Consider the following 24,076-nt stretch of genomic DNA (forward strand, 5'->3'; position numbering starts at 1 on the left):
CAGCCCCAGGGCGCCATTTCCCGCAAATGTTCCCGCCCTGGAGCTGCATATCTGTCTCTTCCTCACTCCCTGTCAGTGTCTGGGCGCCATTTCTCTCAGCTACACTGTTCCTGTGACTGCTTGGGCAAATCCTCCTGTGTAAAGCCGCTTGGTTGTCAGCGCTGTGACTTTACATGACACTTAAGTATTCTACCTGTCACTTAGGCAGTGTTAGTTAAGAAAGAGTGCATTTAGTCATGGTTTTCTAGTACAATTACCCTGTGATATACATCCAGTTCTTACTGTGCAGTGTTATATCTATTGACTACATAGCTATATAAGCTGGTCCAGTGCAGTATTATTGTTGGTAATAACCTCTGCATTGTTTAACTGTGACTATGTGTGTGTGCATTAGCTCGCTGAGTAGTTTCCATTCGTGTCTCTCACTCAACTTGCTATCCCTATATTCTATAACCTGAGGGGGCTTGGTGCGTCAGGTTTTATAATAATATAGGATATTGACAAGATATACTCTGATACGTATTTTTCTCTGTGATTTTAGCCACCATATCTCTCCTATATCTCTGCTTGTGCTGACTACACTGCGCAGGGGTTTGGGTAAGAGGTATTGTGTTGCTGCCAATTGTACTGTGTTACCTGATACAGCAAGTTATATTATGTCTGCTTCTGAAGGTAACGGTTCTGGGGCTGAACACACTGCCGGTGTTGCTGAAGCCACAGATCCATATGAGGAGAATATAGCAGCTGTGGGCTCTGGTTCTGGGGGCTCCTTGCCCCCCAGTGGGACTGTGGCAACAGAGGTCCATAATGACCCACCGTGGGCTGCTTTTTCCACGCTTCTATATACGCTATTTAATAATCTAACACCCCCTATGGGACCCCCTATGCCGGTGCAACCGTATGTGGTTCCTGCAGCTAATCCGCCGTGGACGGACGATTTATCTGCTCAATTGAAGAAGTTGAACCAGTCTCCGACTACTAAAAAGTCTGACCCTCGCTCGCCTAAGTCCAAGGGGTCCTCTAAGCAAGCTCTTATCTCCTCACAATCCACTGCTGTCACTGACACCTCGTCTGATGAAGATGGCACTTACACTGACCCCACAGATTCTGACTCAGATACTGCTGATGGGGAGGGTAGTTCACATGTGTATGCTCCTGATCTTTTGGAGGCTATTAAATTAATTTTACAGATTACAGATGATCCCGAGCCATCCGCCCCTCCTAAGAAACCAGATAGGTTCAAGCGTCAGAAGGTGGTTAAACAAGTTTTACCTCACTCTGACCACCTAGTGGATATACGTCAGGAACCCTGGGGAAACCCGGGTAAGAAATTTGCGCCTCAAAAGAAGATGCTGGCTCGCTATCCCCTCACGCCATATCTGTCTAAAAATTGGGAAACGCCTCCTCCAGTAGACTCACATGTGGCTAGGATGGTGGTTTCTTCAGCTCTACCTGTCACTACCGTCACATCTCTAATAGAGCCTACGGATAAACGTGTGGAGGGTTGTCTGAAAGCGATTTACACCCTCACGGTTGCTGCACAAAGGCCCACTATTGCAGCAACATGGGCTGCAGAGGCTATTGAAGCATGGACCTTGGAGTTAGAAGCTGAAATCTCTTCTGACCATGCTAAACAATGCTTGTCATATATTGTCACAGCTTCTCGCTATATTAAAGAGACGGCTTCTGATGCCGGTATCCTAGCAGCCAAGGCTAGTCAGTCCTGGCCTGTGGATCTGGACTCTAGAAAAACCCTGGAGGTACTCCCTTTCAAGGGAGATATTCTGTTTGGGGAGGACTTAAATAAGATAGTGGCTGACTTGGCTACTGCCAAAACTGCCTGTCTGCCAAGTACCGCTCCTTCTGTGTCGAAGGCTAAAGGTACTTCCTTTCACCCTTTTCGTCCTTCATGTAAAGCAAAAGGTCAGGCGTACAACAAGCAGGCCCGCACTTCCAAACCTGGTAAACCGAAGCCCAAAAGAGCCTGGGCTGCCCGTCAGCCAGCTTCCAGGACCGATAAGCCTGCCACATGACAGGGCGGGCCTCCCCCTGGGGGATCCCAGGGTGGGGGGCCGGCTTCTAGGGTATACCCAGGAATGGTTGAAGACCACTTCAGATGCCTGGGTACGGGAAGTCGTCACTCGAGGTTACGCCATAGCCTTCAAAAACCGACCCCCTCATCGATTTTGCCGGAAAGACGTCCCATTGGACCAGACAAAGGCAAACACTCTACATTCGGTGGTACAGACCCTCCTGGATACAGGAGTCGTAGTATAGGTGCCTCTTTCGCAGAGGGGCCGGGGGTACTATTCTCCGCTGTTTCTAGTCCCGAAACCGAATGGGTCCTCTCGGCCCATTCTCAACCTCAAGGCATTTAACAGGTTTGTGAAGGTTTCCAAGTTCCGTATGGAAACCCTTCGCTCTATAGTTCTGGCCTTGGAACCTGGGGACTACATGGTCTTCCTGGACATACAGGATGCTTACCTGCATATTCCTATAGCAGCGTCACATCAGCAATACCTGAGGTTTGCGATTGGCAACCTCCATTACCAGTTTCGGGCGTTACCTTTTGGTTTAACTACGGCTCCGCGAGTCTTCACCAAAGTTATGGCGGTGATGACGGTGGTACTTCGCCGTCAAGGGGTCAGGATACTGCCGTATCTGGACGACTTGTTAATCCTGGCAAACTCCCCAGAACTTCTCCTACGTCATCTGGATATGACTGTCTAGTTTCTACAAGCCCACGGGTGGCTCATCACCTGGAAGAAGTCCTCCCTGGTCCCTGCTCAGAGCATGGTGCACCTGGGAGCGCTATTGGACACTCGCAACCAGCGGTTGTTCTTGTCTCAGGAGAAAGTCCTGAAGCTTCAGGACAGGATTCGTTGCTTCCTTTCTCATCCGCAAGTGTCGATACATTCAGCGATGCAGGTGCTGGGCCTCATGGTATCAGCATTCGACATGGTGGAGTATGCTCAATTCCATTCTCGCCCCCTCCAGAAGCTGATTCTAGCCAAGTGGGACGGCCTGCCTCACCGGATCAGGTCTCACATGATCTCATTGACTCCGGAGGTCCGTCTGTCGCTGCTCTGGTGGCTCCAGGACCAACAATTGTGCAGGGGCCGTCCATTCTGGATATCCAACTGGGTCCTGTTGACGACAGATGCCAGTCTAAGAGGTTGGGGCGCGGACCAAGGAGGAATCTCTCCTCTCGATCAACATTCTTGAATTGCGGGCGGTCTTCAATGCGTTGAACCTGGCTCAGCATTTAATTCAGAACCGTCCTGTTCAAGTACAGTCGGACAACGCCACCACAGTGGCTTACATAAATCATCAAGGCGGTACTCGAAGCCGCTTGGCAATGAAGGAAGTCTAACGGATTCTTCAATGGGTGGAACGCCATCTACCGGCCATATCGGCAATATTCATTCCGGGAGTTCTGAATTGGGAAGTGGACTTTCTTAGTCGTCAGGACGTACATGCCGGTGAGTGGGGCCTCCATCCAGAAGTGTTTCAACTCCTAGTGGAAAAGTGGGGCCTTCCAGATGTAGATCTGATGGCATCTCGACACAATCACAAGGTTCCGGTCTTCGGAGCAAGGACAAGGGATCCTCAAGCAGCATTTGTGGATGCGCTGGCAGTGCCGTGGAGGTTTCGGCTGCCGTACGTGTTCCCTCCGTTGTCACTCCTGCCCAGGGTAATTCGGAAGTTCAATCAAGAAAAAGGAAATCTGCTTCTCATAGCTCCAGTGTGGCCCAGGCGGCACTGGTTCTCAGACCTGCAAGGCCTATCATCAGAGCGTCCAATTCTACTTCCACAACGCCCAGACCTCCTCGTTCAGGGCCACTGTGTCTACCAGGACCTAGCCCGGCTGTCTTTGGCGGAGTGGCTCTTGAAGCTTCCTTCTTGAGGGCTAAAGGGTTTTCTGAGGCGGTCATTCAAACTATGTTTCGGGCCGGGAAACCGGCTTCGGCTCGGATTTACTATAGGGTCTGGCATTCTTACTTTGTTTGGTGCGCATCTAACGATTATGACGCTTCCAAGTTTAGTATAGCCAAGTTGTTGGCTTTTCTTCAGCAGGGCCAGGACTTAGGCCTGCGTCTGGCCTCCCTCAAGGTTCAACTATCTGCCTTGTCGGTGTGGTTTCAGAGAAAAATTGCGACCTTACCTGATGTGCAGACCTTTACTCAGGGTGTGTTGCGTATCCAACCTCCCTATGTCCCGCCTGTGGCTCCTTGGGACTTGTTGGTGGTTTTGGAGGCGCTACAAGAGTCTCCGTTTGAACCTCTTGGTTCAGCTGATCTTAAGTGGCTTTCCCTTAAGGTGGTGTTTCTGCTGGCTATTGCTTCACTTCAGCTAGAAGAGTGTCGGATTTGGGTGCCTTGTCCTGTAGTTCCCCATATCTGATATTTCACAGTGACCGGGCGGTTCTTAGGACTCGTCCCGGATATTTACCCAAGGTGGTTTCTTCGTTCCACCTTAACCAGGAGATTGTGGTTCCAGCACTTGTTTCTCCTGATCTGTCTCCCAAAGAGCGGTCTTTGGATGTGGTACGGGCTCTCCGTATCTATGTGAAGAGAACTGCTTCTATTAGGAAATCTGATTCTCTCTTTGTGCTGTTTGGATTTCACAAACGGGGCTGGCCTGCTTACAAGCAAACTTTGGCCAGATGGATTAGAATGGTGATTGCACATGCTTATGTGAGGGCTGGTCTCTCACCTCCTGCTCACATTACGGCCCATTCTACTCGGTCTGTTGGACTTTCTTGGGCGGCCCGCCGTGGTGCGACCCTTGAACAATTGTGCAAGATGGCTACGTGGTCCTCCGTGAACACGTTTATAAGGTTCTATGCCTTTGATACTGCCGCTTCCCAGGATGCTTCCTTTGGACGCTGGGTTCTTGTGCCCGCTACAGTGCGTCCCCCTCCCATAAGGAACTGCTTTAGGACATCCCCTATGTCTTTCCTTGTGGAGCCCAGTGTACCCCGCAGCAGAAAACGAGTTTTATGGTAAGAACTTACCTTTGTTAAAACTCTTTCTGTGAGGTGCACTGGGCTCCACAAGGCGCCCACCCTGACGCACTTAGCTTCTTTGGGTTGGTATGGCATTAGCCGCTGACACTTCTCCTGTCGTAAGAGTGTGGTGTATGTGGCTACTAACCGTTGTCGTCTCTTTTCCTGCTACTGCATTGGGCTGGTTAACTAAAAACTGAGCTCCTGTGCAGGGAGGCGGGGTTATAGAGGAGGCGGCGCTATGCATTCTGGGAGCAGTCAAGCTTTTCAGCCTGTTGGTGCCTCGGATCAAGTTCCTACTCTACACCCCTATGTCTTTCCTTGTGGAGCCCAATGTACCTCGCAGAAAGAGTTTTAACAAAAGGTAAGTTCTTACCATAAAACTCATTTTATGATTCATATACACCTTATTTACAAAGCCTGAAGGTAATTGTACAGAATATTTTAATAATTTTGTGCATGAAAGAAAGTATGTGTATATTGAACCACCAGAAAGAAAAGGTGTCAATATATCATTTGCATTAAAAAAAAATGGATTTCAGCATATTTTGAACATTGGATTTTTGGATATGGGAGACTCAACCTGTATACTTTAACCACAGTTTTGGATAAAACCACAAAAAACATAAGCAGAATGCTTAACCAATGCACTGTACTAAATAATTAAAATCCATTTAACACAAGCAATGTTTAACATCTTAAAAGGGTGGGGATGCTTTTACTTAGAAGCCAAAGCAAGAGCTGACAGCCACAAATTGGGAAACAGAAAGCAGCATGTGGCCCCAACAAAAACCAATTTTGACGTGCCTCCTGTAAGCTGTCTTTAAGAAGAGGGCCTCCACCCCTGGACTCTTTCAAGTCTGTGGGAGGAAAGAAAAAGAAAGATTCCCTGGCTGCTGATCCTGTTAATATTTTTAGAATATTTGTTTGCAACCTCTTCTACTGAATGTCAGAGAAGAAAAGCTTGAGGGCTTTACAGAAGGAGGTTTTCTCAGAATGCTATTTGATTTAATATCCCACCACACCAAGAACAAATATGTTGAAGAATATATAGTTATATCATATGTATGCAGCAGTCTGTGAAAAGTGATAGCTGATAGGGACTATGGTGGTGTTTGCAATATGGGTTTAGATGCAGGAGGTGTCAGCAAAGAGAGAAATGGGAGGAGAAAAACATTTTATTGTTGCTGTGGGTGGGTCCAGCAATGGCACACAAGCTGGCCGAGGTACAGAACGGTTTCAGTGTTGAGATTGGGAGTAGGGATGACCATTTCCAAACCTCACAACATTCTGAAAATAGGAATTGGGTCCATGTGCACAATGACTGTGGTCCCAGGAGCAAATGCAAGATTTACAAGGGGGGTTATACAGTATATACATAAAGACGATATGCAGCCTAGATAAATAGAGAGATAAGTACATATATACCAACGAGATGCGGTTACCATCCCAGCGGTCGGGATCCCGGTGGTCAGCATACCAACGCTGGGATCCCGATCGCCACAATGCCAGCAGGGCACACAGGACTATTCCCACTCATGGGGCTTGGTTGCGCTTTCCCTCCTGCCGGCATTCTGGTGGCCGGGATCCCGGCATCAGTATGTTGACCTCCCGAATCCCAGTCCCTGGGGGATCAGTATGATTTGCTGATGGACGGGATGCGGCTGTCAGTATACCGACAGCAGCATTCCATCCATCAGAATCCCGACAGACCCCTATTAATCCCACTAATCCTCACCTTTTCCCTACCCTAACTCTCCCTTGGTGGTGCTTAACCCTAGCCCTCCCTTCTTGGTGCTTAACCCTAACCCTCCCTTCCCCGCTGTCTAAACCTAACCATCCCCGCTTGATGCCTAACCCTAACCTCCTGTTCTAAGTGCCTAATCCTAACCTTCCCTCCCCGGGAAGGTTAGGTTTAGGCACCTTCTCCTGCCTAAACCTAACCCCCCGCACGCGGTAGGACGCCAGCACGTCCCGCTGTGAGGACGATCAGGATGCTGGCTGTCGGTAATGTAGCGCCAGCATCCCGATCGGCGTCAGTCCTCCTTCAGGATCCCGGCGTTCTTATATTGAGTGCCGAGATCCCATATGTCTGGAAGCTAACTGCTTTTATCTTCCTGTATTCAGGGGTGTGCTTTTTCTCTCTCTGCTTATATGGGAGCCTTCTACTAACAGAGTCTCCCATTTTGGGGGAGACATTTTAGTAGATTTACTAATATGGAAGCCTTCTATTATGAATAAGACTCATATTTATTCAGTGTATTAATTTAAAAAGGACTGTTGGGTCTATTGTGGCCACTGAGGAAGAACTCAGGAGACACTAATAGTGACATGGCTATTAGCTAAAATCTGGCAGTGTCAATTAAATTCGGGATATGGTCATTAGGTTGACCACTATTGGTCAACATGCATTAGGTCGACATGGTCACTAGGATGACATGTACTAGGTCGACATGAGTTTTTTTGAATTTTTTTTTTTTTTAAACTTTTTCATACTTTACGATCCACGTGGACTACAACTGGGAATAGTAACCTGTACCGAGCGCAGCGGTAGCCTTTTTCCATGTCAACCTAATATATGTCGACCTAATGACCATGTCGACCAATAGTGGTCGACCTAATGACTGTCAACCTAAATCTTGTCAACCTAATGACTCATTCCCATTAAATTCACAGGACTCCAGCTGTTGGCAGTGTCATTGTATAACATCCGCTACTGGACCAATAGGGCTCCTATAGCATTTTTCAGACACAGTGTAATATGCAACTGTACACACTAGGGAGGCCAATCCCGGGATCGGGATCGGCGGGATCCCGGGATTTGGGCCCAAAAATGCCGGGATTTGAATCCCGGAATTGGAGCCTCCAATCCCGGGATTCACGGGATTAGAGTGCGCATGCGCAGTTTTGCCGGACAGCGCTGAGCACTATAGCACAGCGCTGCCCGGCTGTCAGCGATGTAGTTACATCAGCTATGGACACACACACACTGACCGCGCTGGCGGCATTTCAAACGTAGCGCCGGCCGCCAGCCAGTCAGAGCTGGCAGACCGGCAGCCAATCAGGGAAGCGGCAGCAGCCGCAGCCCCTGATTGGCTGCCGGACTGCCAGTTCTGACTGGCTGGCAGCCAGCGCTACGTTTGAAATGCTGCCAGCGCGGTCAGTGTGTGTGTGTCCATAGCTGGTGCCCGCGGCCCGCCCGTAAGTAGTAAGTGTTTATCTTCGCTATCTACACCCACACTCTCTGCTCCTGACATCCTCCCTCTGCTCGCTACACCCACTGGCACCTTCCCTTCCTGTACCTTACATGCTCACTACACACCCACCCTCCCACTGCTCCCTACACCCACTCTCCCGCTGCTCCCTACACCCACCCTCCCGCTGCTCCCTACACCCACTCTCCCGCTGCGCCCTACACCCACCCTCCCTTCCTGTTCCTTACATGCTCCCTACACCCACCCTTCCTTGCTCCCTACATCCACCCTGCCTTGCTGCCCACCACATATACTTTCCCTGCTCCCTACACTGCTCCCTACACTGATCCCTACTGCAATCCCGGGAATCCCGGGATTGAGCATTTTTCAATCCCGAATCCCGGGATTGAAAAAATGCCCCGGGATTGGCCTCCCTAGTACACACAGTAGTGAGGCGGTCTGTGACAGCATCATGTTTCACTGCTGGACCATCAGGGAGGTAGAATTAAGGTGGCAGACTAAAACACCCTGAGGTGGCCAGCACAAAGGGGGCACATGCTCCCTTCCCAGCCCAACCTGCCCAGCTCGCACCTACCTGACCTGCTTTACACTACTGCTGCTGGCTGGCTCATCCTCCAGTGGAATGCTGGTGTCAGCAGCAGTAGTGTAAACCTGATCATCCGCTAATCCACCTACTATAAATCCACCATCAACGGTGGCCAATGTAACTGTTGCCTAACTTTTAACCTGATGCAGGCTGTTATATGTGACAATGAGGGAAGCAGTTAAATACCGCAGTCGGGAACCCGGCGGTCACAATACTGATGCCAGAATCCCGACAGGGTTTGAAATGCTGCCGCCGGAATAACAGCGACACAGGATAATCTCCCTCTGTGAGTGTCCACGACACCCATAGAGTGAGAATAGAACCTGTGGCGAGTGCAGCGAGCCACCGTGCCCACAGCATGGGGAGCGCAGTGAGCCTGCAAGGGTCTTTCAAGCACTCTCCCCACTGCCGGCATTCTGGCGGTCGGGATCATGACAGCCAAGATCCCGTCCACCGGCATATAGGGGGTCATTCAGACCCGATCGCTGCTGTGCATTTTCACACAGCAGAGATCGGGTCAGAACTGCGCATGTGCCGGCACCGCAATACGCAGGTGCGAGGCCCCACCAGTGACGGGGAATGCCGGGCAGCGATGGGAAGGATGACGAAAGCGATCACACCGGTGATCGCAAGAAGATTGATAGGAGGAGGCCGTTTGTGGGAGTTTCCAGGGAGTGTCCAGGAAAATGGAGGCATGTCCAGGCGTTTGATGAGAGGGTTCCTGACGTCAGCTCCGGACCGGATGATCGCAGTGGAAGAGTAAGTCCTGAGCTGTGCAGAGACTGCACAAACTTTTGTTTGTGAGCTCTCTGCAAAAGTGATCGCACCCCTGCACATCTACTACCCCCTCCCCCAATAGGTGGCGACTACCTGATCGCAGGGATGCAAAAAAACGCATCCTGGCAATCAGGTCTGAATTAGGCCCATAGTACGTATCCCGCTTATAAGAATCAGCCTGATTCTTATTGGTTATTGCTGTCATGTATGACAGCCAACATGAACAGCCATGGCTTCAGCCAGCCTAATTCTCATTGGCTGCTTCTACTTAACATCTCTACATTCGACTTATTGATCACAATCAATGCTTTGGCAACTAATGCTTAAAGGGGTCAATTCAATTAGACATGAGGCCCATGTGTAAGTTTTGCTATATGCCAAGGCCATATTTATGGTGGTGCAGCTGGTTCAGTAGCACTGAATGAGATCTTCTGGATGCAGAATATGTATGCTAACCGCAGCTACCACAATACCTGTTGCCGGGCACCTGCTGCAATACCTACTACACTAGCGGTGCGCCTGGCTCCATTTAGTGGGGGGAGTCAGGACTCAGGAAGCAGATGGGGAGGAGGTGCACCCAGTGCCCATATCTACTGACATGCAGGAGGCTTGCTGCCATAGGCTCCCCCCACCATAGTCACATGGCCGCCAGCGGGGAGAGCTCTCTGCCAGCCCCATGATTACACACGAGGACCCTCTAAGGGAAGATTGTTCTGCAGCGCAGCAGCAGCCGGTGTCCACCCTTACCCCACCCACCTCCCCAGAGAAATGTCTGCCAAGGATGTTAGCCCAGACCTAAGCTGTGGAGGTGTGTGACAGTGAATGGCCCTGGCTGATCCTAGCACTGGCTGGGGTGCTGGTGCATATGGATGATTAGAGGGGTTTTACTCCTGAATTGTGTTATATGTGCAGGGGGCATCTATATAGACAGGGGGCTACTACTTTCTGGGCATAATGTGTAAGGGGCACTACTACTGTGGCATAATGTGTAAGGGGCACTACTACTGTGTAGGCATAATGGAAGGGGCAATACTAATGTAGGCATAATGTGTAAGGGGCACCACTTCTGTCTGGGTACAATGTGTAAGGGGCGCTACTACTGTGTGCATAATGTGTATAAGTGATACTACTGTGTGGCATAAAAGGGACACTTCTATGTAGGCTTTTGTGTGGTGTAACGTGTACTACTGTGGGCATAATGTGTAAGGGGCACTACTACTGTGTGGCATAAAAGGGACACTTCTATGTAGTGCAATGTAAGTAAGGGGCACTACTGTGTGGCTGTACCCATAGTTAGAATATGAGGGGGGGGGAGAGGTGCACCAATGCTCTTTCTGGCACAGGGCACCAAAGTATCTACTTACAGCTCTGCTACAGTATATGCTGCAGTTACAGTAGATCTGGACTCACAGCTGTTTTGTTTTCAATGGGCAGAGATTGGGTCGCAAGAAGGGCAAGTTCAGTCGCCTTCAGAGCCGGCCTTAGGCATAGGCAAACTAGGCAAATGCCTAGGGCATTTGGTATGTTTAGGGGCACCAGCAGCTTCTGCTGATTAAAATTATATGTGGCATGCCTATATTTTGTGTGTGACTGCGGCTGTATCTGCATACGAAATGCTACGTTGCAGTGTATTCCTGGAAATCACTGTAATGTAGCTGTCACGATCCGGGTATCTGGACGCCATTTCTTACCTATCAGATGCCTCCTAAGGCTGGCTCAGCGCTCCAGGACCGGATCCCATCTGTTATCCTGATGTGCACATTCCCGCATCCTCTCCTGTCTCTCTGGACGCAGTCACAGTAACGCCTTATACATCTGGCATGGCGTCTCCCGCGGCCTCCGCCGCCGTCCCTGAGCTTCTGCATTCAGAGTGGCGATTACGTCAGCCGCGGCCTCCGCTGTGTCCGCGTGGTCGGATGTGCATCTGTCAGCCTGGCGTCTCCTGTCTCCGGTGGCCGGCGCCGCCATTACTGTTTTCCAGACCACATGGATTACAATCCAAACTTCCCTCCAAGTGTCTGCATGGGCGCAGCCATCTTGGATTCTGTCAGCTGATCATTCCTACCAATCCGTTGTCAGTATTATTAATTTGCATAATTGCCTAGCCAATGCCTTCCTTGCTGCAGGTATAAATAGGTTGTGCCTGAGCAAGGAAGGCGTCAGTGCTTTGGTTGTCAAACCTAGTTCCAGTTTGTCTCTCTTCTGTGAATGTCTTCCAGGTTCCAGCTCCTGTCTCCAGACTTCTGCTATAGAGACCCGCACCAGCATTCCATCTGCGGTGTAGCCTGACTCTCCGATCCATTCTGGACTCACCTGTTTCCAGCTACAACATCACCTGCTTCCAGCTCAGCTTCCAGCAGTGTACAGCTTCTCTTAAAGGGCCGGTGTCCTTTCTGCAGTTTACCACTCTCCACCGGTATTATTATTTCTCCGCTCTCAAATTCTACATTTCATCTACATTGCATCGCTCTCAAGCTTTATTTATGATTTAACTGGTTCCAGCCAGTATCCACTCCGTGCCAACACCTGTCTGGTTCTAACCAGTACCCACAGCAGCATTTTATCTACAGCAGTCCAGCTTTCCCTGGAACACCAGCTGGTACGACCCTGGGCTTTCCTCATTGCTACAGTTGAGCCTGGTAAGGACTTTCCAACTTGCAGATAATAAGAACTGTCTCATACCACCAGAGCTCTGTGGCCCCTGCCACCCTGTAGTACCCAGGAACTGTATTATTATTTCTCTGCTGATTTTTATGTTACTTTTTACTGCTACTGTGATGCATGGAGTTTGTCATAAATAAATATCATTGACTTTTACTCAAGTTGTCGTGGTCACGCCTTCGGGCGGTTTCTCTTCATGTTACTTACATGTCCAGGGGTCTGATACAACCTCCCAGGTTCCGGTACATCTCAGCCCCTACAACTGAGGCTGCCTTCCGTCAGCTCAGGCCCTCAGTTGTGACAGTAAGCACTGACCAAATGAATCCAGCCGGAGACCAGGATCAAGCGGCCAGGCCGATGCAAGAACTGGCAGCCCGACTTGAACATCAGGAGGCTGCACAGGGCCACATCCTCCGCTGTCTCCAGGATTTCTCTACTCGGCTGGATGGGATTCAGACAACTCTCCGTGGATCAGGCGCATCTGGGGCGTCAACCACAGTGACTCCAACTATAACCCCACCCACCTTACCCGTTTCTGCTCCACGTCTTCATCTTCCAACGCCAGCAAAATTTGACGGATCTCCAAGATTCTGCAGGGGATTTCTCAACCAGTGTGAGATTCAGTTTGAGCTACAACCTGGCAATTTTCCCAGTGACCGTACAAAAATTGCCTACATCATCTCACTTCTCAGTGGCTCAGCCCTTGACTGGGCATCACCGTTATGGGAGAGGTCCGACACCCTGCTATCTTCTTACACTTCATTCGTGTCAACATTCAGGCGCATCTTCGACGAGCCAGGCCGGGTAACTTCAGCTTCGTCTGAGATTCTCCGTTTACGCCAGGGATCACATACTGTAGGACAATATCTTATACAGTTCCAGATCCTGGCATCTGAACTGGCATGGAACGACGAGGCCCTGTATGCTGCATTCTGGCATGGTTTATCCGAGCGTATTAAAGATGAGTTAGCTACCAGAGACTTACCCTCCAAGTTAGATGAGCTAATCTCACTTTGTACAAAAGTTGACTTACGTTTCAGAGAGAGAGCAACTGATCGTGGAAGATCATCTGCTCCAAAATCTTCTGCTCCTCCTTCTCGCCAACTGTCACCAACTAAAGATGAACCCATGCAAATTGGCCGTTCCCGTTTAACTCCTGCTGAGCGCCGAAGACGCCTCTCTGAGTCTCTGTCTGTATTGTGCAGCCCCGTCTCACACTATTCATGCCTGTCCCAAACGTCCGGGAAACTTCAAATCCTAGCTCGCCAAGGAGAGGGCCGGCTAGGAGTAATGATCTCCTCTCCATCTCCTCAAGATTGTAATCTCCCAGTCTCGCTTCAAGTTGCTCAACGTTATCAGAACGTCATTGCCCTCCTGGATTCCGGAGCAGCTGGGAACTTTATTACCGAAGCCTATGTTAAACGGTGGTCCCTACCCACCGAGAGACTTCCTTCCTCCTTTTCCTTAACTGCCGTGGATGGCAGTAAAATTTTTGATACAGTTATTGCTCTAAGGACTCTACCAGTTCGTCTGAGAGTGGGAGTTCTTCATTCCGAACTTATTTCACTTTTAGTGATTCCAAGAGCCACACATCCTGTGGTCCTGGGCCTTCCATGGCTCCGTCTTCACAATCCTACAATTGATTGGACGACTACGCAAATCCTGGCATGGGGTCCCTCCTGTGCTGAGACATGTTTGTTTAAAGTGTTGCCTGTCTGTTCTTCCTCCCCCAGGTCGTCTGATGTTCCACCTCCTCCATATCAAGATTTCACGGATGTGTTCAGTAAAGCTTCTGCTGATATCCTTCCTCCTCATAGAGAATGGGACTGCCCGATTGATCTCGTTCCAGGGAAGGTTCCACCTCGAGGCCGAACTTATCCGTTGTCTCTGCCCGAGACGCATTCTATGGAGGAATACATTAAAGAGAACCTAGCAAAGGGGTTCATTCGACCTTCTTCTTCTCCAGCCGGCGCAGGCTTCTTTTTTGTAAAAAAGAAAGATGGTGGTCTGCGGCCGTGCATCGACTACAGAGGTTTGAACGACATTACCATCAAGAACCGCTATCCTTTACCCCTGATTACTGAGCTCTTTGACAGAGTTAGCGGAGCTACCATCTTTACAAAGCTGGACTTGAGAGGTGCATACAATCTCATCCGGATCCGTGAGGGTGACGAGTGGAAGACCGCATTTAACACCCGTGACGGACATTATGAGTACCTCGTCATGCCCTTCGGATTGAGCAATGCTCCAGCTGTCTTCCAGCATTTCGTCAATGAGATCTTCAGAGACATTCTATACCGTCATGTCGTGGTCTATCTAGATGATATCCTCATTTTTGCCAACAATTTAGAGGAACATCGTTTTTGGGTAAAGTAGGTTCTGTCCCGTCTCCGTGTCAATCATCTCTATTGCAAATTAGAGAAATGCGTCTTTGAAGTCAAGTCCATTCCGTTTCTAGGGTACATTGTGTCCGGTTCCGGACTAGAGATGGATCCTGAGAAACTACAAGCAATCCAGAATTGGCCGGTACCCTTAACCCTCAAAGGGGTCCAGAGGTTCTTAGGGTTCGCCAATTATTACCGAAAGTTTATACGAGACTTTTCCACCATTGTGGCGCCTATTACTGCTTTCACCAAGAAGGGTGCTAACCCGTCCAAGTGGTCTGAAGAAGCCATGCAAGCTTTTCATCTTTTAAAACAGAGGTTCATCTCTGCGCCTGTCCTGAAACAGCCTGACATCGACTCTCCTTTCATCCTAGAGGTGGATGCCTCCTCCGTTGGAGTAGGAGCGGTGTTATCTCAGAGGGCTAAAGATGGCCATTTACATCCTTGCAGTTTCTTCTCACGGAAGTTCTCCCCAGCGGAGCGCAACTATGCCATTGGCGACCAGGAGTTGCTAGCCATCAAGCTCGCTCTAGAGGAGTGGAGATATCTGTTGGAGGGAGCTTCTCATTCAATCACCATCCTTACAGACCACAATCTATATCTGAAAGGCGCACAATGTCTCAACCCTCGTCAGGCCAGATGGGCACTTTTCTTTTCCAGGTTCGACTTTAAACTCCAGTTCTGTCCGGGCTCTCAGAATCGCAAGGCCGATGCCCTTTCCCGCTCATGGGAGCAAGAAAATGAGTCAGAGTCTTCAGACAAGCATCCTATTATAAGTCCGTTGGCATTCTCCACGGTAGGGATGGACTCTACGCCCCCATCAGGGAAAAGTTTTGTGAAGCCGACACTAAGGAAGAAGCTCATGCATTGGGCCCATGCTTCCCGCTTTGCCGGACATACAGGTATCCAAAAAACCCTGGAGTTTATCTCTAGGTCCTATTGGTGGCCAACTCTGAAAAAGGACGTTTTGGAGTTTATTGCATCTTGCCCAAAGTGTGCTCAACATAAAGTATCCCGCCAGTCGCCTGCGGGGCAACTGGTTCCACTATCTGTTCCCCGTCGACCATGGACCCATTTGTCAATGGATTTTATTACAGATTTGCCCATGTGCAACAAGTTTAATACCATCTGGGTGGTAGTTGACCGGTTCACCAAGATGCCACACTTCATTCCTCTCACCGGTCTTCCGTCAGCTTCCAAGTTGGCTCAAGTATTCATACAAGAGATCTTTCGACTCCATGGTCTTCCAGAAGAAATTATCTCAGATCGAGGAGTTCAATTCACAGCCAAATTCTGGCGAAGTTTATGTCAAGCCCTCCAAGTCAAGCTAAAGTTTTCCACGGCTTACCATCCTCAGACCAATGGTCAAACTGAGAGGGTGAATCAGGACTTGGAGTCCTTCCTCCGCATCTATGTGTCCTCCTCTCAAGATGACTGGGTTCAATTACTTCCCTGGGCCGAGTTCTGTCATAACAACCAGTATCATTCTTCATCTTCTTCAACACCATTCTTCACCAACTTTGGATTCCACCCTAAAGTCCCTGAGTTCCAACCGCATCCAGCAACTTCTGTTCCCGCAGTGGATATCACCTTGCATCAGTTTGCCAATATCTGGAAGAGCGTACGATCAGCTCTGCTCAAGGCATCGTTCAGGTACAAGAAGTTTGCGGATAAGAAGCGTCGAGCAGTTCCTGCTCTCAAGGTGGGTGATCGGGTATGGTTATCCACGAAGAATTTGAGGTTAAGAGTTCCCAGTATGAAGTTTGCACCTCGCTACATCGGTCCTTTTAAAATTGATCAAGTCATCAATCCTGTTGCTTACAGACTCCAGTTGCCTCCCTTCTTAAAGATACCCAGGACATTCCATGTTTCCCTGTTGAAACCGCTAATCTTGAATCGGTTTCATTCCTCACTTCCTCCAACTCCGAAAGTCCAAACTCAACGAGGCGTTGAGTATGAAGTAGCCAAGATCCTGGACTCACGTCACCGTTACGGTCAACTTCAGTATCTTATTGACTGGAAGGGTTATGGCCCTGAGGAACGTTCATGGACCAATGCTTCTGATGTCCATGCTCCTGCCTTGGTCCGGAGATTCCATTCCAAGTTTCCTCAAAAGCCAAAGGAGTGTCCTGGGGCCACTCCTAAAGGGGGGGGGGGGGGGTGCTGTCACGATCCGGGTATCTGGACGCCATTTCTTACCTATCAGATGCCTCCTAAGGCTGGCTCAGCGCTCCAGGACCGGATCCCATCTGTTATCCTGATGTGCACATTCCCGCATCCTCTCCTGTCTCTCTGGACGCAGTCACAGTAACGCCTTATACATCTGGCATGGCGTCTCCCGCGGCCTCCGCCGCCGTCCCTGAGCTTCTGCATTCAGAGTGGCGATTACGTCAGCCGCGGCCTCCGCTGTGTCCGCGTGGTCGGATGTGCATCTGTCAGCCTGGCGTCTCCTGTCTCCGGTGGCCGGCGCCGCCATTACTGTTTTCCAGACCACATGGATTACAATCCAAACTTCCCTCCAAGTGTCTGCATGGGCGCAGCCATCTTGGATTCTGTCAGCTGATCATTCCTACCAATCCGTTGTCAGTATTATTAATTTGCATAATTGCCTAGCCAATGCCTTCCTTGCTGCAGGTATAAATAGGTTGTGCCTGAGCAAGGAAGGCGTCAGTGCTTTGGTTGTCAAACCTAGTTCCAGTTTGTCTCTCTTCTGTGAATGTCTTCCAGGTTCCAGCTCCTGTCTCCAGACTTCTGCTATAGAGACCCGCACCAGCATTCCATCTGCGGTGTAGCCTGACTCTCCGATCCATTCTGGACTCACCTGTTTCCAGCTACAACATCACCTGCTTCCAGCTCAGCTTCCAGCAGTGTACAGCTTCTCTTAAAGGGCCGGTGTCCTTTCTGCAGTTTACCACTCTCCACCGGTATTATTATTTCTCCGCTCTCAAATTCTACATTTCATCTACATTGCATCGCTCTCAAGCTTTATTTATGATTTAACTGGTTCCAGCCAGTATCCACTCCGTGCCAACACCTGTCTGGTTCTAACCAGTACCCACAGCAGCATTTTATCTACAGCAGTCCAGCTTTCCCTGGAACACCAGCTGGTACGACCCTGGGCTTTCCTCATTGCTACAGTTGAGCCTGGTAAGGACTTTCCAACTTGCAGATAATAAGAACTGTCTCATACCACCAGAGCTCTGTGGCCCCTGCCACCCTGTAGTACCCAGGAACTGTATTATTATTTCTCTGCTGATTTTTATGTTACTTTTTACTGCTACTGTGATGCATGGAGTTTGTCATAAATAAATATCATTGACTTTTACTCAAGTTGTCGTGGTCACGCCTTCGGGCGGTTTCTCTTCATGTTACTTACATGTCCAGGGGTCTGATACAACCTCCCAGGTTCCGGTACATCTCAGCCCCTACAACTGAGGCTGCCTTCCGTCAGCTCAGGCCCTCAGTTGTGACAGTAGCATTTCATATGCAGGTACAGCCGCAGTCGCACACACAATATAGGCATGCTGCATATCATTTTAATCAGCAGAAGCTGCGTGTGTGTCCTAGCCACATAGTAATGCAAATAAGATGCATTTTCATAAACAAAAGGCGCCCGACGTTAGCAGAGCTGCCAGCTGACTCATGCCAGGCATCTCCTGCAGAACTAGCGGCGGTGCTAGGGGGCACCAGCCAAAATCTTGCCTAGGGCATCATATTGTTTAGGGCCGGCTCTGGTCGCCTTTGCGGGTGTTTCTATGCTGCTGGTTTACTGAATTGACACCTATTTCTGATTAATTCATTACCTTTGCAATATAACTGCATGAGATCATTAAGTTATCTGGCCTCATTCCAGACAACCCTATGTATGAACAGTCCTTAAAATGAGCTAACAACATAATAAAATCACATTGAAATTAGTAAATGCATACACTAAGTTGTTACACAATCCTGCCTGTTACTTACAATATAGCCTAGTAAATTAATTGCATAGTCATGACACCATTGCCTAGTTAGTTGCCTATTACTCCTCTACAGCAGTTTCAGGTATCATATTGCAAGACTCTGGACTATGCAGCTTTGCCTCTCTCCTTGCCTGACATGGCATTAGTCCAATAGCACACACAAAGTCTCTTTATGTTCAAGATATACATGTACTCCTGAACTTTATTGGTAAGGATTGTGCCCATTTCCAGTGTGGGGGATGGGAGACCAGGAAAACATAGCAACCTAACTGGAAATTCCTTAGCCATTATATATAAGAATATTTTTGCTTTTCCGTTTGCTGTCATACAACCAGAATAATTTTTTCTGACATTTGTGTTAATTAGAGCTTAGCCCACACCTCGTTAAGCCTTGATTACTCTTTCCTGATTAGATACAGAAATTCACAACTTTTAGTATTCACTCCTTTATAATTATGACTGCATGCGGAATGTCTGCCTGTAACCAGGGGAAGATTAAGGGGGTCATTCCGACCTGATCACTCGCTGCAGTTTATCGCAGCGCAGAGATCGGGTCGGAACTGCACATGCGCCAGCACCACAGTCCGCCGGCGCATGTCGGACGGCCGAAGTCCGTCGGTCTCTAGAGATCGCCTCTGCCTGATTGACAGGCAGAAGCGGTCGCTGGGTGGGAGGGGGCAGTACAGCGGTGTTTGAACGCCATTTTGGGGACATGGTCCGGCCAAAACAGGCGTGGCCGGACCATGCAGTGGGCGGGTTGCAGCGGCTGCGTGACATCACACGCAGCCACTGCGACCAGGGGCAGCAAAGAGGTTCACCTGGCCAACCGCAGGAGCTGCTCCTCAAATGCATCGCTGTGCGATGCTTTTGCATATCTGCGGGGGAGGGGGGGGGCCTGACATGTGGGGTGGACTAGCCCTGTGCTAGGCGTCCCCCCACATGTCTGAGTGCCTGATCGTAGCTGTGCTAAATTTAGCACAGCTACAATCAACTCGGAATGACCTCCTAAGAGAGTAGAGGACTTTTGTGCAGTCTATGGGTCTGATTCGTTACCAATTGCAAATGTGAGATTGCTCGCAGTGAGCGATTACCAGCAAACTGCAAATGTGCTGCAAACACATTTCACGTGCGCAAAGGGCAAAATGTGATCGCCTTGCGAATGCAGCCTAATTGTAAAGAGTAAGCATTTTGATTGACAGGAAGTGACCGTTTGCGGGTGGTAACATGGCGTTCGTGGGGAGTGGTTGGGAAAACGCAGGTGTGTCATGGCCGTTTTACGCTTCTGCTGTCCAATGGGAAGTCATTGCGAGTACAACCATTTATTGGATGAGAGAATGTGAAAATTGAAAAACCACAGAGCAAAATAAACAGACTATTAACCAAGAATAGGCCACGGCACATTCAGCGTATGGCTGAAAATGTTCGACAAGTCTCTCGAAAAAAAATGGCAATTGTTGGAATCAGCTCTGAGCATGTATATATGTGGCTTGCCTGTGGTAACACATCTCACCAAATCAGTAGGCTGCCAATCAATGTATATCACAGATATCCAGATGAAAGGGACAAATATTGTCTCAAAACGGCAATTTTGCTCATAGCTGACTTGTCTGTAGTACTGATATGTATCATATAAGTATAGCTAGCATTGTTCAACAAGTATTAGTAAGAAGTAATGGTTCATTACAGTCTACTGAAAATATGTACATGGGTGACTTGGCTTCAATAGCACATCCAAAACATTTAGCAGGCTGTCCATTCATAGATGACACAGTAATACAGGTGAAACAGGACAGAGAATGTCTCAATAGTTGCGATTATTGCTTTTAAGTAGCTTGTCTGCACAAGTAACATATGTCTCTACAGTAAAACTACCAGATGTTAAACAAATGTTTAGCAACAAGTAACTTTTTGCAATCAATCTTAGAAAAAATACTGCATCAGTAGCTTGACTGTAATAGCACATCAAAAACCATTCTGCAGGCTGTCCATTCATATATAGCACAGTAACACAACTGAAACAAAACCAATACTGTTTCAATGTTGCAATTTGTTACTCATGAGTGGCTTGCCTGCAACATGTCACAAAAGTTGCAATTGTTGCTCATAAGCGGTTTGCCTGAAATAACCAGAAATATATGACCATGTTAATGATGTCTCACTTTTTATACACAGTCTCAGATAACATTCAGAGTTCCTGCTGCCCGTACTTCAGTACCTTATTCAGCTTTTTTTATTCAGCTTTTTTTTGGATGTTAAATTCTACGGTCTGATTGAATAGTGATAGGCTGCACATTGAATATACCTATTGAAAAATATCTGATGGTACCCGACACTGGTTGCCAGACGTGTCAAGGAAAAGTTTTTAAATTGCAGTGGCCTATTCTTGGTTAATAGTCTTTTTATTTCGCTCTGTGTTTTTTCAATTTTCACATTCTCTCATCCAATAAATGGTTGTACTCTGCAATGTTGACACCAACAACAAAGACTTCCCATTGGACAGCAGAAGTGTAACATTTTCCTTTTTCTGATCTCTTTACTTTACTAATCTATATTTCATTGGGATCACATCTGGTTCCATACATTTTATTCATACCCACTCTCTTCCTACACGGGTAATACTAGGCGAGCAGTAGTAACGCTCATCCTCCACCTACATTCATACCTCACTGGATATGCCCGATCTCATCTGATCTTTGAGGCCAAACAGTGTTGGGCTTGGTCAGTACCGGAAAGGGGGACCCTCTGGGAATACCAGGTACTGTAGTATTCTAGGAAAGCAAAACTACAGAACATACCTGGGAAAGCAGTAGTGTATTTTATTTCCTTCAATACCAGAATATTTGGCGCCTATACTCTCTCATTGCTCATTCGATGGCAACAGATGGGCAAAAGCAGAACTGTCCAGTATTCTTTCTTTGTTCTGACAGATACATCTATGTATAATTGATACTATTGTGATTTGATACCCACAGATAAACTGAGCAACTACAGCATCAATAACTCACGAATTACTGGTTGGGAGAAAAATAGCCGGTCTTTGTTCTCTGTAAAAATGATTATAACATTTAAAGATTTTCAGAATAAGAGAACAAAACAATAGAAATTTTCGATCTTATTGTTATTTCTTGATTAATATTTGATCACTATTTACTTCCAAGTGGTTTATTTCTTTCTTGATACATGGTACGGGTATAAAACGTACCTCTTCTAAGAATATAATTAACCAATACAGAAAGATATACTTGGAGTCATCTATTTAATAATCTTTTAAATTATTTTTTGAGAATTTTGTTGGTTGTTCTGAAACTTTTAAGCAGACAGCAATAAACGTTAAGTTTTATTTTGCACACACATAATTATTTTTTTTTTTTTCAATCTATACATTACTAAAAGTGTGCCCCAGATAGACATATCAGTCTTTTTGCCTCTACGCAAACCCCCAAGAAATAAATAAATAAAAGATTTGTAAAGAAGTCTATGTTAAAGTACTGATGGTAAATACAATGGTCTATTTAGGTCTGAAGTCAGATTACAGTCAATTTCAAGTCGATTTTCAGTCGATTTTGCCTTCAGAAAATATCAGATTTTCCAAATTGACAGAAAATTGACTGAAAATCTATTCAACTCTTTGTAAATTTAACCCCAAGTAACTGCACATTGGTAAAACTGCTTGTCCAAACTCAAATCTAAATTTCAGTGTCAAAATAAAGTTGTCCATCATTTGTGGGCTACATGAAAAAGCAGCCAGAATTTACCCTACATGCAAAAATAAGGTATGATTTGCACCCCTTTGATTTGCAACTGTCACGGTTTTGTGTACAAGGATACCTGAGTAAGGTGATGACTGACATCCAGGGTCTGAGGCTTGGAGCTGGAATCGAGGAGGCTGCATATAGCTCTTTCGCAAGGGATTTGGGTGGGAGTGAGAACTGCCTTTGATATGAATTCAAGGTTATGAACCACGCAGTGGTAATGTACCATACTGGTTACCAGCTGAAGAAATCTGGACCGTACTGGTTACCGGCTGAGGAATACAGCTGGACCGGACTGGCTACCGGCTGAAGAGATGCTGCTGAAAAGGACTGGCTACCGGATGAGGAATACAGCTGGACTGAACTAGCTACCAGATGAAGCATAAGCTGGACCGGACTGGTTAACAGCTGAAGTATAAACAGGATGGGACTGGTTACTGGCTATGCTGGGCCTGATAGTGCCACACAGAAGGAGCGAAGCAGGTTCACTTGTCACACTATGTGACTAGTTGCACAGGCCCAGATTACTGCACCTAGTCTTCCTTTAAACTCCGTGCTGGGCTGTGCTTGGCTGCAGGGTAACTGGCAGGTTGGACTAAGACTTAGGTTGGTGATCAGCTGGAAATCATGGAATTCAGCAATGTTAGAGAATATTATAGACTGCACACAGGAACTTGAATAAACCTAAGGCACACAAATAGTTAACAACTGGTCAAAGAACATTGCTGTAATCTGGATTCTGTACACCTGTGCAATCAGCCTGGTAAGGTGCTGCAGTTTGGAAAGTAGAATGCACAGCAGATACTGGAGACCACGGGAACCCTGCAGAGGATCATCACAGATTGCTGGATACCGGAGCCCCCTTGTCAGAGAACCCGACGGATCCACTGTCGTACCCGTGGTGACACTGGTGAATGTTTAGGATGCCGTCCTGAACCAGTGGCGGAACTAGCGAGCGGTGGGCCCAGGTGCGACAAAATGCTTTGGGCCCCCCCCATCCCATCCAAGTCCACCCCCTCACCCCTGGAGAGGATCTGGTGAGGGGGACCTGCTCAGGGCCAGAGAAATGGATACCTAGCAACAGTGCCGTAACTAGACATTTTAGCACTGTGTGCAAGAAACGGCATCGGAGCCCCACCCCTGCATACAAAACAGGGGCAGTGCGCGCCGTAGGCGCGCGCAAAAATACATAGTGGCGTGGCTTCGTGGGGAAGGGGTGTGGCCACAAAATAATACCAATTCATAAAACGGTGCACAGTAGTCTCCATTATTCAAATTACGCCGCACAGTAGCACCACTACACCAGGTAGAGACCCTTTTACACCTTACAGCGGACAGATTCCTCTTTTTACACATTACAGCAGACAGCGTCCCCTTTTTACACATTACGGCAGACAGCGTCCCCCTTTTTACACATTACGGCAGACAGCGTGCACTTTTTACACATAACGGCAGACAGCGTCCCCTTTCTACACATAACGGCAGACAGCGTGCCCTTGTTACACATAGCGGCAGACAGCGTACACTTTTTACACATAACGGCAGACAGCGTGCCCTTGTTAAACATAGCGGTAGACAGCGTACACTTTTTACCCATAACGGCAGACAGCGTCCCCTTTTTACACATTACGGCAGACAGCGTACACTTTTTACACATAACGGCAGACATCATCCCCTTTTTACACATTACGGCAGACAGCGTGCCCTTGTTACACATTACGGCAGACAGCG

The 24,076-nt window shown here is 48.1% G+C and overlaps 1 long non-coding RNA gene and 1 pseudogene across 1 annotated transcript in view; both read left to right on the plus strand.

The window, feature by feature from the left end:
* Positions 1-24,076, plus strand: part of LOC134932208 (uncharacterized) — a 337,842-nt gene that overhangs the window by 39,234 nt on the left and 274,532 nt on the right. The window lies entirely within an intron of this gene.
* On the plus strand, positions 21,242-21,360 carry LOC134937536 (5S ribosomal RNA; annotated as a pseudogene).

This window comes from Pseudophryne corroboree, chromosome 6 (assembly GCF_028390025.1).
Source record: "Pseudophryne corroboree isolate aPseCor3 chromosome 6, aPseCor3.hap2, whole genome shotgun sequence".
Taxonomy (NCBI): domain Eukaryota; kingdom Metazoa; phylum Chordata; class Amphibia; order Anura; family Myobatrachidae; genus Pseudophryne; species Pseudophryne corroboree.